Source organism: Bidens hawaiensis, unplaced genomic scaffold (genome assembly GCF_021521415.1).
Source record: "Bidens hawaiensis isolate Kalapana, Puna unplaced genomic scaffold, B.hawaiensis_p1.1 tig00035875_1, whole genome shotgun sequence".
In the NCBI taxonomy this organism is placed as follows: domain Eukaryota; kingdom Viridiplantae; phylum Streptophyta; class Magnoliopsida; order Asterales; family Asteraceae; genus Bidens; species Bidens hawaiensis.
The window spans coordinates 84991-100373 of NW_027496236.1; positions in this window are offsets into that span (position 1 = coordinate 84991).

The following is a 15383-nucleotide window of genomic DNA, read 5'->3' on the forward strand; positions in this document are numbered from 1 at the left end:
TTGTCCATCCGTCTGTGGATGATAAGCAGTACTCAAATTTAACCGCGTACCCATCGCTTTTTGAAAACTTCTCCAGAAGTTGGAAGTGAAGCGATTATCTCTATCGGATATGATTGACAACGGCACACCATGCAATGATACAATGTTTTCCACATATATTTGCGCCAATTTATCTATGTTATATGTTTCTTGAATTGGAATGAAATGAGCTGATTTGGTCAGTCTATCAACAATGACCCAGGCAGCATCATTTTGTCGGGACGTCTTAGGTAATTTCATAATAAAATCCATGGTAATCATATCCCATTTCCAAATCGGGATCTCAGGTTGTGTTAACAAACCCAACGGCTTTTGATGCTCGGCTTTAACCTTTGAACATGTTAAGCATTTTGCCACATACAGCGCAATTTCTTACTTCATTCCGATCCATCAATAATCATCTTTGAGATTATAATACATCTTATCGCTTCCCGGATGCATCATATACTTAGATTTGTGAGCTTCTTCCAATATTTTCTCCCGCAAACTCCCTACCATTGGTACCCAGATTCTTTTCCCTAATCTGAGTATATCGTCGTCACCCTTAACTAATTGATCTATTGTTTCATTTTCTTTTTCAGCCTTTATGTTATTTTCTTCTAATGCCAACTTCTGAGGTTTCTTGATTTCAGTTAATAGATCAATTTTGAGTTTTAACCTCAAAGCTCGTACTCTTTTTGGCTTTTCATGTTCTTTTCTGCTTAAAGCATCAGCTACCATATTAGCTTTACCTTCATGGTAAACTATTTCACAATCATAATCATTCAACGTCTCCATCCATCGTCTCTGTCTCATGTTCAATTCTTTATGATCAAATGTGTGCTTTAGACTTTTGTGATCAGTATAAACGGTAAATTTTACACCATATAAATAATGTCGCTATAATTTCAACGCAAAAATTATAGCTCCCAATTCCAGATCATGGGTGGTGTAATTTTTCTCATGAACCTTTAATTGTCATGAAGCATAAGCAATTACCTTTTTCCCTTGCATCAAAACACATCCCATTCCTGTATGTGAAGCATCACAATATATAATGAAGTTATCTTGTCCTTCAGGCAAGGCTAAGACAGGTGCATTTGTTAGTTTCTGTTTAAGAGTTTCAAATGCCTCTTCTTGCTTCGGTCCCCATTCAAATTTCACAGACTTCCGAGTAAGTGAAGTTAAGGGAACCGCTATCCTTGAGAAATTCTGGATAAACCTTCTATAATAACCTTCTAACCCTAGAAAACTTACTTGAGTCGGAGTATTGGGTTTCTCCTATTTGGTAATAGCTTCAATCTTTGCTGGATCAACTTGAATACCTTTCTCATTAACAATATGCCTAAGAAATTGTACTTCGGATAACCAGAATTCGCATTTCGAGAATTTGGCATAAAGCTTCTCTTTCCTCAATGTTTCGAGTATGGTTTTCAAATGAGCTTTGTGTTATTCTTTCGTCTTGGAATAAATAAGAATGTCATCAATAAAAACAATAACAAACTTATCCAAGTTAGGTTTGCAGATTCGATTCATCATATCCATAAAAGCTGCCAGAGCATTAGTGAGTCCAAAAGGCATAACAGTGAACTCATAGTGTCCGTATCGGGTTCTAAATGCAGTCTTTAATATATCTTCTTCCTGAACCTTCAGTTGATGATACCCGGATCTTAGATCAATTTTTAGAAAAACAACTTGCACCTTGTAATTGATCGAAAAGATCATCAATCCTCGGAAGCAGATATCGATTCTTGATCGTGACTTTATTCAATTCTCGGTAATCAATACACATCCTCATTGATCCGTCTTTCTTCTTAACAGACAATATTGGAGCTCCCCAGGGTGAAGAACTTGGTCGTATGAATCCTTTTTCCAATAACTCATCTAATTGCTTCTTTAGCTCTTTCATCTTAGTTGGTGCTAGTCGGTAAGGCGATTTAGCAATTGGAGCTGTTCCCGGAACTAAATCGATTCTAAACTCAACTTCTCGATCGGGCGGAATTCCAGGCAATTCATCAGGAAATACATCATTGAATTCGGCGACAATTGGGACCTCTTCTAGTTTCTTAGGTTTGGGCTCCTTGGTTACATAAGCCATAAATGCTAAGCAACATTTTCCCAAACAATGACTAGCTTTTATTTTTGAAATGATTCCTATCTTACCAAATTCTTTATCGCCAGCTATTCGCATCATTTTATTATTTGGAGTTAGAATTTCAATAGCCTTTTCGTTACATAGTATTCGGGCTTGGTTGGCAGCTAACCAGTCCATCCCTAAAATAACATCAAATCCAGCTAACTCTATTGGTAACAATTGCACTGGCATTTCATATCTGGCTAAGATAATATAACTATTTAATACCTCAAATATTCGGATTAAGTTTCCATTAGCCGTTTCTACTTCATATTGATTATTCAATTTAGATAGAGGTTCGTTCAATATACTACAAAACTTATAATCTATAAAACTTTGGTTGGCTCCTGAGTCAAATAAAACCCTAGCATAAACATTATTAATAGGAAACGTACCAGTAATTACGTCTGGTAATTCTCTCGCCTTCTGAGTGTTACGCATGAATGCACGGGCATTTCCCCTCTTGGCTTCATTCCTGACACCACTACTACTGGTGCCTCCAACTGCCGATTTCCTCTTAGTACATTCCGCACTAAAGTGCCCTTTTTCACCACAATCAAAACAGACGATTAACTTCTTCCTACAATCCTCCTCCTTGTGTCTCGGTCGTTTACAAAAGTTGCAAGTTGAATACGGATCAAACTTGCGAACATCAACTTTGGGTGTAGACTTCAAACACCTCCCGTCATGTCGCTTACCACAGTTTTTACACATCGATTGGTTAAATGCAGCCGACCTCTCCTTCCCTTTTTCAAACTTTCTTTTCTCATCAACTTCACGCTTCTTTTCAGTCATCATCTTCCTTTGCTCCTGTCGATTTCTAATCATACTATCCATCAAATATCCAGCCAGCTCAATAGCAGACTCGATCGTTGCAGGCATGTGTGATCTTACATGATCACGGATTTCCTTTGGCAAACCATAAATATATCGAGTCACCTTGTTATATTCGGGAGTAACAAGATGTGGGACAAGCCTGCAGTACTCAAGGAATTTAGTGTTTGTATTCCTTGATATTGGTGCCAATAACCTTGTGGTTCCAAAGCTTGGTTTGAATCTGATCAACCTCGTGGATAGGACAGAATCTTTGTTTGATCAGTTCTTTAAAAGTTTCCCATTCGAGATTATACAAATTGCTTCTTCCTTTCACGTCTATCAACGTATTCCGCCATTCCAGCGCCTCTCCTTTAAACATCTGGGACGAAACAGGATACTTTCCTCTTCGGTACACTTACTAATAATAATTATTGACTCCATTTCCTCGAGCCAACAAAGAGTAACAATCGCGCTCTTATCCCCATAGAATTCTTTCGGTTTATATAATTGGAAGTCCTTAAACGTACATCCCGTATTGACTTTCCTTTTCTTTGTCTGTCTTGGCTCATAATCAGCTGTAGAACTCTCGTAACCCTTATTTTTTGGTTCTTTTGTTTTATCATCCCTCGTCCTTTTGGAATCTTTTGGTTTAGAATGAACATATATGCTATGACTTGGTTGTTTAATTGATCTTGATTTTGACCTAGCCACACTTTTTGAATTCGCGGTGTGGTCTTGAACAATTTTTATTAGAGGAGTCACAGCTTCTTCGATTAACGGAGAAACTGTTTCTTTTATCATATCACGAATTCCTCCAATGTATTCTTCAGGCAGTGAATTATTATTTTCAGGGGTCTTCGCTTTATCAGCTTGACTCCCTTGACTGACTCGGGTTTCTCGTTGTTCAGACATTCTGTAAATCATATGAATACATGAATTTAAAACACAAAACGCAAACTTTTATTCATAATATTACAAAAGATAGAAATACAACAACAGTAGTTATAATCCTAATCTTTGGCCCATTTCTTAACCATCTTCTTCATCTTATCACATTTTTTTATGATCTTATCACCCATCCTTTTCTTCTTGATCCTTTCGTTTCTTAATTCATCAATCACCGAGTTGGGTGGGTTGGGATACCCTACCGGTGCGGATGCCGAAGGAAAAAGATAAGCGTTTTCTCTCGGATACAGGTGAGAATTAGCTATATAAGTCTGCATTTCCTCATCAGGAAGATTGGTTGTATAAAATTCTTCAATCAGGCGGGCTTCTTCCCGTATCTCGTTTGCTTGTTCATCTATGGTTGGTACAGGTCCGTGATACGGTGGAAAATTAGGATTATCAGAATAATAAACCGTTCTTCGACTTGGTTCAGCTAAAGTTTGAGCACCTGGTGGGGGTGATCCAAAATGCCATAAACTCTGGTTGGAATGACAGTTCATCCAACTCGAAGATTCAGTACAGGTTTCTTGTTTGACTCTACTTTGAACTTCCAGATCATATGGATAATAGTTCGGAGTACCAGTCATTGGAACACTTTCGGAAGTGTCGCTGGATATTTCGATTGGCATTTCTGGACTTCTCGGAGCATAAATTGGTTGGCTTTAGTAAGCCAAGTAAGGATCGATTTGATCAACAGGGTTTGATTGGTTTGGATTCATCGGATTCAGATCAGCCGGGTTCACGTGTACCGGTTCAGTCGGATTTACCGAAACAGTTGGCCACCTAGGACCAAAGTTTGTGCTAACTCGGTCAGACGGCTCAGCATCGGGGGCAGGATTAGATCGCCTTGCGACCCGACGTTTTTGTCCGTAGTAATTAGTGTAAGACATGTATATATAATAATTTAGGGATAGGCAGACTACGAATCATAACCTATCCCTACTTATCAGATAAATGGTTAAAGCTTAGGTACTAATTTTAATACCTAATTCGCTGAAACCGATGGCTCTGATACCAACCTGTCACACCCCAAACCAGGGCCTAGGAGTGTGACCATCAGTTGGTACCTGTTTTGTAAATATATCAGAGTAGCGGGTTTATTTTAGCGGAAGTCTTTAAATATTAAAATATTAATTTACATTGTCAAAAATACTCGGGAATTAAACACCCGAGTTTCAGATTTACAAAACGGTGATATTAATAATACAAGGATTTGTAATATTAAAAAACGAGCCATCTCGAGCGATCTTCTATGACTCCAATCCTTGTATATCATCTATTATCATCTAGTTACCTGCAAGGGTGGGAAAAACACGTCAGCTATATGCTGGTGAAACGTTGACTCGATAAAACAGTTTATAACAGTCGTTAAATGCAAACATAGTTTTCTGTTCACAATCTCAGCAGGAATGCCTGTCCATTCCCGGGATTTGTACCACTGCCCTACACACACAATTCAAAGGTCCCCCGAGTACATAGCCCCTGTTCGGAGACAACCTTCCCCTAGGCTATGTAACCCTGTTGGAGAATCGGTTATGACTGACTTGGTTTTGTATGCCAATTATCAGTTATGTTTTGATCCAGACACATGTGTATTCGGTCTGAGTTGCTTTTTATTATCTATTTTGTATTATAACGATTTTAGAGATTATATCTCATGCAAACATTTATCAGTAGTAAGATCAGTTCAGACAATAAAAGGTTAACGTGTTCACCTTATGTTATGAGTAGGAAATATCAACCTCCTTGGCTTCAGTATGCTATTAACCTATATTCATAATAGGTATGCATAAGTACCTAGTTGGTATTATTCAGCAGACTTTAAGTCTGTTTCAGTTTCAGCAGACTTGAGGTCTGATCCAGTTCAGCAGACTTGATGTCTGATTCAGTTCAACAGACTCGAGGTCTGATCAGCAGACTCTTAGGTCTGACCTAACCTTAGTATAGTTATAGTCGTCTTTGAATTTACATATGACGTTTGAAATAGCACGCTTTGGCCTAATAAAGGATATCACGTTGGCAAACTTCTCCAGGTAAGCAAACGGGTCCCGCGGTTGATTGGGATTTGTATGACTTGCTTTCCTTAGGCAAGAAGAGTCTACTAATGATACCCCCTTTCCAGTTACTACATGCCCGTCAAACTAATAGTTTTGATAACATTACTTCACATGGAAGCAACGTCTTTACTTTATAAAACATTGCTTGGAAAATATTAACAGTTTAACGACTATACTCTTAACTAAGTTGTAACTAGATATTTAAAGTAACTTAACCCTATTCCTACCTTAATCGGCTTGACGGAACTTAAGAACTTTAAAAAAAATCAGCAGCAATTCAGCTTGTACTTCATTTATGTGATCAACGGCTTATTAAACAGCGTAACGACTCCTCGTTTCTTCGCAAAAACAGCCCTCGGCACCTAGGAACTCTCTTGCACGCTAACCAAGGTTAACTATGTGAAAACTAAGGTGAAAATGAGATGCATTGGCTTGAACCCATAGCTTCCCTTTTATAGGCGAGTTTTGCAGACCATCGCGTAGCGCGATGGCCTTTTCCCCAAGACCGTCGCGTAGCGCGACGCCGCAATTAATCAGAAGCTGCCACGTGGTTGTCCACGTGTCCCGGGTTACTTAACTTGGTCATCGCGTAGCGCGATGGACCAGTTGAGTTTGGCCGTCGCGTAACACGGCCCCCCTTTTTCTTGAATTGTGTGATTCTCTGTCGCGTAGTGCGACGAAGTTCATCAGGAGACCATCGCGTAGAGCGATGGGTCTAAAAACCCAAAATTTTCATTTTCAATCCTTTGTTTGACATTTTTGGCCCAAAATTAGATGGGGTATTTTCACGGTGTTACAGTTTTAAGTTTAGATGATCAAAATTCAACATTATATAAAATGGGAACTAATTTTGATTCTGTTTCTATATTTAACTTATTTATCATTTGAATGTGAAGTAGAAGAAATAAGAATTTGTAAAGTATGAGCAATATATTTTTCAAAAAAAGGCATCGGATTTTTTATTTGCTTTAGGTCACCGAAACTGTTGGACCGACTATTTGCATTTGTGTATATTATAATAATGCATATAACTTAATAAAGAGTATACACATTAATGATCAGTTGTTTTCTCTTTTTAGAAATACTACCGGTGGGAAGCTGCGGAAAAAGACTCAATTCACTCTTGCTGGGAGAGGTGCATTAAGGGAAAGTTTCCTAATTTGTTGGGTAAGGATCGGAAATTTGCTAAGACCTGTGCGCTTCAGAAGGGTATAAAAGTTGGGAAAGATTGGAGTGTCACTATTCCGTTTAAGCCACAATGGATTAGTCGAGATTCTTGCAAAGAACTAATTAAGGTTTGGAATACCAGCTCATGGCAAGACAATTCTTCTCAAAACAGCAAAAACAGAGAGAAGGAAACAGGTGGTAGACATACTGTTGGCTCAAAGAGCTTTGTTACGGTTAGAAAAGATATGGCAAGAAATGCTAATTATAAATCTTTAATATTAGGTATGTTCACGGTCTGTTAGTAACGGTTTTTAAACATCAAAAACTGAAATTGAACTGTTACTAACGGTTTGGTTTAACATGTTATAATTCGAAATATATACACACACATGCTTATTTAATACATCACCAATAGTGTATTCTTACTAACTTATAAATACGTACTTCGTAGGACAACACGTTGAAGCGGCGGGCTAAGTTTGGTGAATTTTGGTTACAAACACATGCAAAGAAAAGGGTCAAGACCCCTGGATAAGTTACCACTTCATAGCGAGTTGGTAGATGTGGATTTAGAAGAAGCTGATGACGTGGAAGATATTATTCAAGAGAAAAATGTAGATTGGGTAGACCCAAGGGCTGGTGAAGCTTATGTAAGTTTCATTATTTTGTAAATGCATGTTTTAACTGCTTGATTTTTATAAAATTAATGTACTAATTTTAATGTTCTCATTGTAGGAATCATATAACAAACTGGTTGTAAAGAAGTATGGAGAAGACACTAGCTTACATCCAGAATTTGATATGGAATTATGGTCAAGCATTGCAGGGGGGAAGAAAAAGCGTCAGCTATATGGGACTAGCAATGTCACCGACCCTTATGGTGTGTTGACAGGTGCACCATCAATGCCGAGTACCGGTAATTCCTTTCCATCGGGCAGAAACAATAAGGTTTGTATTCTCTATTACAATACATAGATTTTGTTTTCTTTTCGCTCTAATTAGGAGCATGCACCGAGTACAATCCGAAACTGGACCAATTACACATGTGTTGGTCCAGGTTTTGAAACACATTTTATGGGACGAGTACATGGGTTTCACTGTGTTGTTAAAAACTTTACACCGTGATGAACTGTTTTGTTTGCGGTTTATATTGGAAACCGGACGTAAAATCGGGCCACAACATAGAGGATTATATAACTTATATTAGTTTTAATATTAAACAAAATTGCTTGCTTACAAACTGGTTACATGCATTTACAAACTAGTACATTTTTTATGTACGAGAAGCTTTTTTTATTTTGTATAAAACATTGAACGCTTATGTGTTCTTAAGAGTGATTAATGGATTTAATTCAATTACAGGTGCAAAAGTTGGAGGAAAAAATAGCTGAGTTAGAAAGGGAAAAAATAGCGGAGCTAGAACGAGGAAAAATAGAAAAGCAGGCTATGTTGGAGAAAATTGAAGAAAATGCAAGATTGTTTGCTGAAATGAATGAGAACTTCACTTATTGTCACAAAATCAGCTACAAAACATTCCACCAAGTTAAGACAAGAAAATTTCAGTTTTTATTGTGTTACTTTTTGGATGATTTAGATTGTTCTTGTAGTACATTTGGATATTTTATGTTATTTGGTTTGGATATTTAACTTTGTTTTGATGTTTTATAAATTTTGAATATAATGCTTACATGACAAAAGTAGGAAAAAAAAATAAAAACAGGAAAACTTTCAGAAAAATACACAAAATGTATAGCTAAATATGTAACCAAAATCGTACATAATCTGTAGCGAAATTTGCGAATTTTTGTAGCTACATTTGTAGCAAAAAACATCTAAAATTTGTAGCTAAATTCATAGCAAAAACCATAGCAAATCTTTAGATGAAATTCATAGCTAAAGTTGTAGCTGAAACTCGATAGCAAACTCCGTAACTAAAAATCCGTAGCAAAATTACGCAGTTATAAATTCGTAGCAAAAATTCCGTACCTAACAATTCATAGCTAAAAATGCGTAGCCAACAATTTTGTAGCAAAATCCGTGGCTAATGTAGCTAAAATAGCGACCTTTCTTTTGGTAGCTAAAATCGTAGCAAACATCGGATTCTGTAGCAAAAATCCATAGCAAATGAGTTAGCTGCGGGACTTGTACTACGGACCTAATCCGTAGCAAGTCCGTAGCTAACACCCAGTTAGCTACGGATTTGCTACAAATTTGGCCGTAACAAATACCTGTTTTTTTGTAGTGTTTGGGGTGTAGCACGTTACCATGTTTTCACGTTATTTCCTGATCTTGTTTACAAACCGATTCGCAACTATGTCATACATGTTAATACTATTTCTTTCATATTATTTATGATGACTATACGTGAATAATGTGCAATGTATTTATCGCTTTATGGTTGGTACATCAAACACCAAACATCAAAGTGGGAGGGTCCGACGGGACGTACCTGCGCTACTTATCCTTCGACTTCGGTTATAGAGAATGGTGGTATCATTATCATTCCCCTAGGTTGGGGTGCTATTCTTGGTTGCACTCTGTTTACTTTATGTTTAAATATGTTACATATGACAAGTGAATCGAGCAAGGTTTCATATAATATATATATAAATAGGGTAAGGATCCTAAGAGAACCCTTGGCAAATTGAGAACTATTTTGTACCACTAAAAAAAATCTCTACAAAAATATTTAAAAATTATAAAACAAAAAAACACAAAAATTTTAAAAAAGTAAAACCAAAATTCTTATATATTCATTCCGGTTTCATTAAAAAAATAATAATAATATATAAATAAATAAACAAATAAATAAAACCGAAAATAAAGTTTTTTTTAATTCGTATTATACTTATACACATATGTATACTTTAATTTAATCTCTAGTTTACGTAATGTTCACATATGTACATTATCATTTACCTTAAATTATAAATATGTGTATAAAAAACATATGTGTATATATATATATAATTTCGCTAAACCGAGAAATTTATTTTTTCGTTTTTTTAGAAAGCGGGATGATAAATAAGAATTTTGGTTTTTTTTACTTTTTTTTTATTTTTGTGTTTTTTTTTGTTTTATGATTTTTTTTATTTTCGGGTTTTGTGTGGTTCAAAATTATTCTCATAGTTCTCAATTCCCAAAAAGTTCTCACATGATCCTGATCCTATATATATATATATATATACACGCAAAACTTATGAAAGCTCACCAGCATGTGTTGTTGACAAATGTTATTATTTTAAACGTGCTGCAGGTTGATACAATGAAGTGCAAGGACAAAAAAACGTGCTGCAGGTTGACAAATGTTATTTGTCTTATTATTGAATTGTTAGTGTACTTGCGAAATTATGGAATAAAATAAATATATTGTCACTATTAATAGTGTTACGAGCTTATAAGTGATTTGTACGTTGCACCCGTGCGTATTCCGCTTAAAGCCGAGGTGTTGTAGATCGGTATCAAAGCCATAACTATAAGATAGGTGGTTAGACGTAACGACCTAGTATAGTTATAGTTTATTTTTTAGGGCTCCAACTGCGTGTATACCCTATGTGCTATGTGCTCGCATCTTTTAAGATTGTTCATATGTTTCAAGTATATATTTATAATATTTATAACGTCGCATGTACACTTATTCACACACAAATTCCAATGCTCATGCCTAAAGCAAATGATTCAAGTATTTTCAACAAACGATTTTCGGTTTTCGATATTTCTTCTTCATAAAGATAGATTCACGTGGCAGGTATGTAGTAACTGGAAGGGAGACGTGCATGTCTTCCGAACTCTTGACACCAAGGTTATTAAAACCTAAGGATAAGCAATGCGTATAAATCCCAATCAGACGCGGGACCCAGTTGCTTACCTAGAGAGTTTGGGGAAAGGGCATGAAACCTATTAGGCCAAAACGTACCACAACAAACGTCCTACAAATCACAACTTTAACTTTCAGACGTGACCATGTTCTTTTTGTGAAAAGAATGTGGTTACACTCCTAAAGACTCCTCGTACTCTCTTTCCTATGGACCATCTGATTCGAAAATTGTCTTCCGATAGGCCACTAAAAAAGTCTTCTCATCAATAGTTGAGATTCAGTTGGTTGTAAAGTTCTGATAGATTGTCATAATCATCCTTGGGAGTTTTTGATTGTTGCATAACTAGGGGAAGGTGTGGTTGATGTACATTAAGGAAAGACTTCAACAAGTCCCATCCCAGTCGAATCCATCATCACCATCATGGTCGGATCAAACTAGTAAATGGGTGGTTTTTAGAAATCACCCGAGTTTTGAAATAATAGTGTATTGGTATATAGAAAATAATAGAGTAAACCACTTTGTAAATTAGAAATAAGTCATCTTAATTATAATATAAGTTGCTGGTCTAGTTGATAAGTCTCCGAGTTGGTTAAATGAAGGTCAATGGTTCAACTCTGTTTTACACAATTGTTTTTAATTTTTTTTTTCTATGCAGCCTTTTATAGTTCAATCCGTTTTTAAATTAATTTTTTTCCTATGCAGCTTTTTATAGTTTTATAAACCAAAAGTCTTAAACAAAGATACAATTATAAACGCCGCTTTCTGCCCCTCTCCCCTCTCCACCATGATTACGCAAACGCCACGCCTCCTTCCTTCGATTGTCCTGGCATCTGGCCGAACGATTCTATATATATATTATGTATTCAAAAGATGAAGACTCGTAGTCGTAGTAAGTATAAGTATTTTTTTTAATTCGTAAAGACCATTGTATTTATATTATGTGTTTTTAATTTCGAATGCTGATGTCTTTTTTTTATTATTTTATCGTATTTTTATTATGTGATGAACCGACCCAAACCATTAAACCAACCCAAAATAGTTATATCCGATTATATGAATTGAAACATCGAAAAGTAGTGCACCATCTGAAAAAAATTCCTGGATCGTCGCTGATCACCACCCCACATATCTTTAACTTGGGGGGGGGGGGGGGGGCACTACAAAAAAGATTACTATTTGAGACTGAAAAATTAGTCTTTGATGCTCCCTAATCAGTACCTAATGGTTATCGGCGACCGATTTGCTAGTCCCCAACCATTGATGGATGCCTAGTACTTGATACTAGCTTTAGCGACTGAAAGTCAGTCCCGTTGTGTGACACAAACAAGAACCAAAAGTCAGTCTCTGAAACATAAACTTTCAGTCCTCAATATATTCCCCGATACCACGTCCTTTCAGTCCCTAAAACATTTCTTCAGAGACTATAAATTAGTCTCGGAGACTATAATATTTCAGTCGCTAATGTATGATTTTTAAGGACTAAAAATCAGTCCTCTAAACAAAACAATATAGTCCCTAATACGTTTTGTGGTTCATGATTCCATATCAAACCAGTCTCTAATGAATTGCTTTAAGGACTGAGAATTAGTTCCTGGTACTACTCGATTTCAATCCTTAATACGTCTCTTTTAGGGACTGAAAGTTAAACTTGAGATGGATGTTGTTTCGTCGATCTACCAAGAGCTTTGCAAGGTGAAAGCGGAGAAGTAAAGGTACAGAAATTTGGTTAATGATTAATCTCATATTTGGCTTTTCGTTGTGTTTAATTTTATAAAGTTTAAAGGCTATATTCCCTAGTTATTTTACAAGCTAGTTCTTATTTGAGTTTGACTTTTATGAACTATAGTGCGACACCGGTGGAGCGTGGAGGTGGACACACAAACAAAGTCTTCGCCGACTTTGCAACTGAATGATTTTTTAATGTTATCTTTTGGTTATATACAACTTATAAATTGTGATTATTGCCATTTTTCGACTTAACAAATATGGAAGGCCACAAACACTTTAGCCACCCACACACTCTTTCTTTCCACAAAAGCTTAGAAGCTGCACAACTCACTTGTACAGGCTGCAACTTTCCTTGTACCGGCACCGCGGTCTACGCATGTCGCAAATGCAAATTCTTCCTTCACGACCGATGTTTCAATGCATCACGATCACTGACCCATCCGTTGCACCCCGATCACCCTCTCTCCTTATTCCCATCCCCGACATACACATCGGGCTCTTTTATTTGTAGCTCGTGTAACAAAACCGGTTTGGGGTTTTGTTTTTGTTGTTCCAATTGTGATTTTGATCTCCACATCCATTGTGCTTACAATACCCTAAACCCTAAGCCGAGCCCGAACCCAAACCCTCCACCAAATCAAATTAAACTCAAATCACACCCGAACCACCCATTGAAACATTTCCCAAAGGCACCTCAGGCTAAAGGCGTGCGTATATGTGATGTGTGTGGTACTGGATGTGATCCCAACGGCGCATTGTACCATTGTGATATTTGTGACTATGATGCGCATTTAGAATGCGCGTCATTGCCAGAAATTGCACGCCGGGAAGACCACGCACACGAACTTAAATTACTCCATGCGAATCCATTCTTGGCGTTTACATGTGATCTTTGTAGTGGCGCGATTGCATGTATTATTGTACGTCCGGCTGTGATTATGGGATGCATGTTAAGTGTGTTCCCGCCAAGTTGTCGGAGGCGTTTCAACTGGAAATGTTCAAGCTACGGAATCAGATGAAGCTTCATCAAATGATGGTTGATACCATACTGGTAGAAAATCACGGTTTGCATCGTAATCGAAACTATCGATACTAATGGCTGGATCATAATCCAGTTCAAGTTTGTTTTTTTTCCTTTTGTGTGTTAATTTGTTAACATTTGATCTTGTTACATTGTGGTTTATTTATTGGCTATTTGTTTCCTAGCATAATTGTTGATCATCTGGAGTGAATCGAAGCATGTTGGCTTTTATGTACTAAGTTGAATAACAAATGTTGGTGTTTTGTTTATTTAATGCCTTACGATCTATTAATGAAGTATACTATTTTATACATTAGCTATGATTGCGAACGTTTGTTTTCCTTTCCTAACAATGGAAATATAATGTATTTTAGGTAACGTTTAGTATTCTTGAATGATATATGAAATCTATTTACTATACTATTAAAATCAATAACTTTTTTCATAAATGATATGCATTCTTATAAAATTTTTAATAAAATAATTTAAAATTATATTAAATTACATCTAAATTAATTACATTCAACATATTCTAATCTACTATATACTATTAATAATGCATGTGTTACTTAATGAGTTTGGGTTATTCTTTCCAAAGTTTCATGATAGTTATTTTTTATTTTGGTTTTATTTTGGTTTTTTGGTTTTTGTTCGGTTTTAGTTTTTATTAATTCGTTTCGTTTCTGTTTGATTTTTTTTAGTTTCCTTTTAGGTGGGTTTAACTTTATTCAGTTTTTCGTTTCGGGTTTTACGGTTTTGTTTTTGGTTCGGTTTTAGTTTTTCAATTTCATTTCAATTTTTGTTTTAGACTTTTAGTTGTATTGGTATTTGGTTTTATTTAGGTTTTCGGTTTTGGTTTAGTTTTAGTTTTTTTTTTTTCAATTTAGTTTCGTTTCAATTTATATTTTAATTTGGTTGGTGTTTGGTTTTAGTGTCTATTGAAGTATGTTGGCTAGTTCATAAGTGTTGTTTCCTTCGGCTTGGTCACGTTTGATCTTGCTACATTATGAATTGAAGTATGTTGGCTAGTTTTGATCCACTGGATTAAATAAATATTAATGTTTGATTACAAAGTATCTTAATATCTATTAGTGAATTACTATATTGCATTAGCTATGATTATGAATGTTTAAATAAAAATCGTCTAAATGATTTTTTAAAATTACTAAATGATTTGAAGTATGTTGCCTAGTTTTTGATCCACTGGGTTAAATAAAAATCGTTTTACATAGTTACTCCTGAGTCGAGCTTGAGCTCGGTTTAGCTTTTCGTTAAACAACTTTTAAAGATTACTTTCATTTTTTAATTTAACACATGCGTTTTTACAACCTAACGTTTTCGTGATTTCCGGATATACTGTAATGGGTTTTTTAATCTACTGTAATGGGTTTACCCAGATTACGGATATGATTATGTGCCCGATGCTGAGCGGATCTTAAATACTTGTTTATGCATATTTTATATGTGCAAAAGCTAATGAACAAGTTGATATTTTTTCTATATGAGAGCCCATGGCCTTTGGTTTGACTTGCTTCTTGTTCTTTAATCTTGAAACCCATCTTTCTCTTCCAGTTTGTTGTTTTGTGGAAACTGGGCATGTAAAACTGTGGGTAATCCCAGACCTTATTCACAAGCCGGTGAATAAGGAAGGACCTAAATTGGCAAGTTGGTTTAGTTTC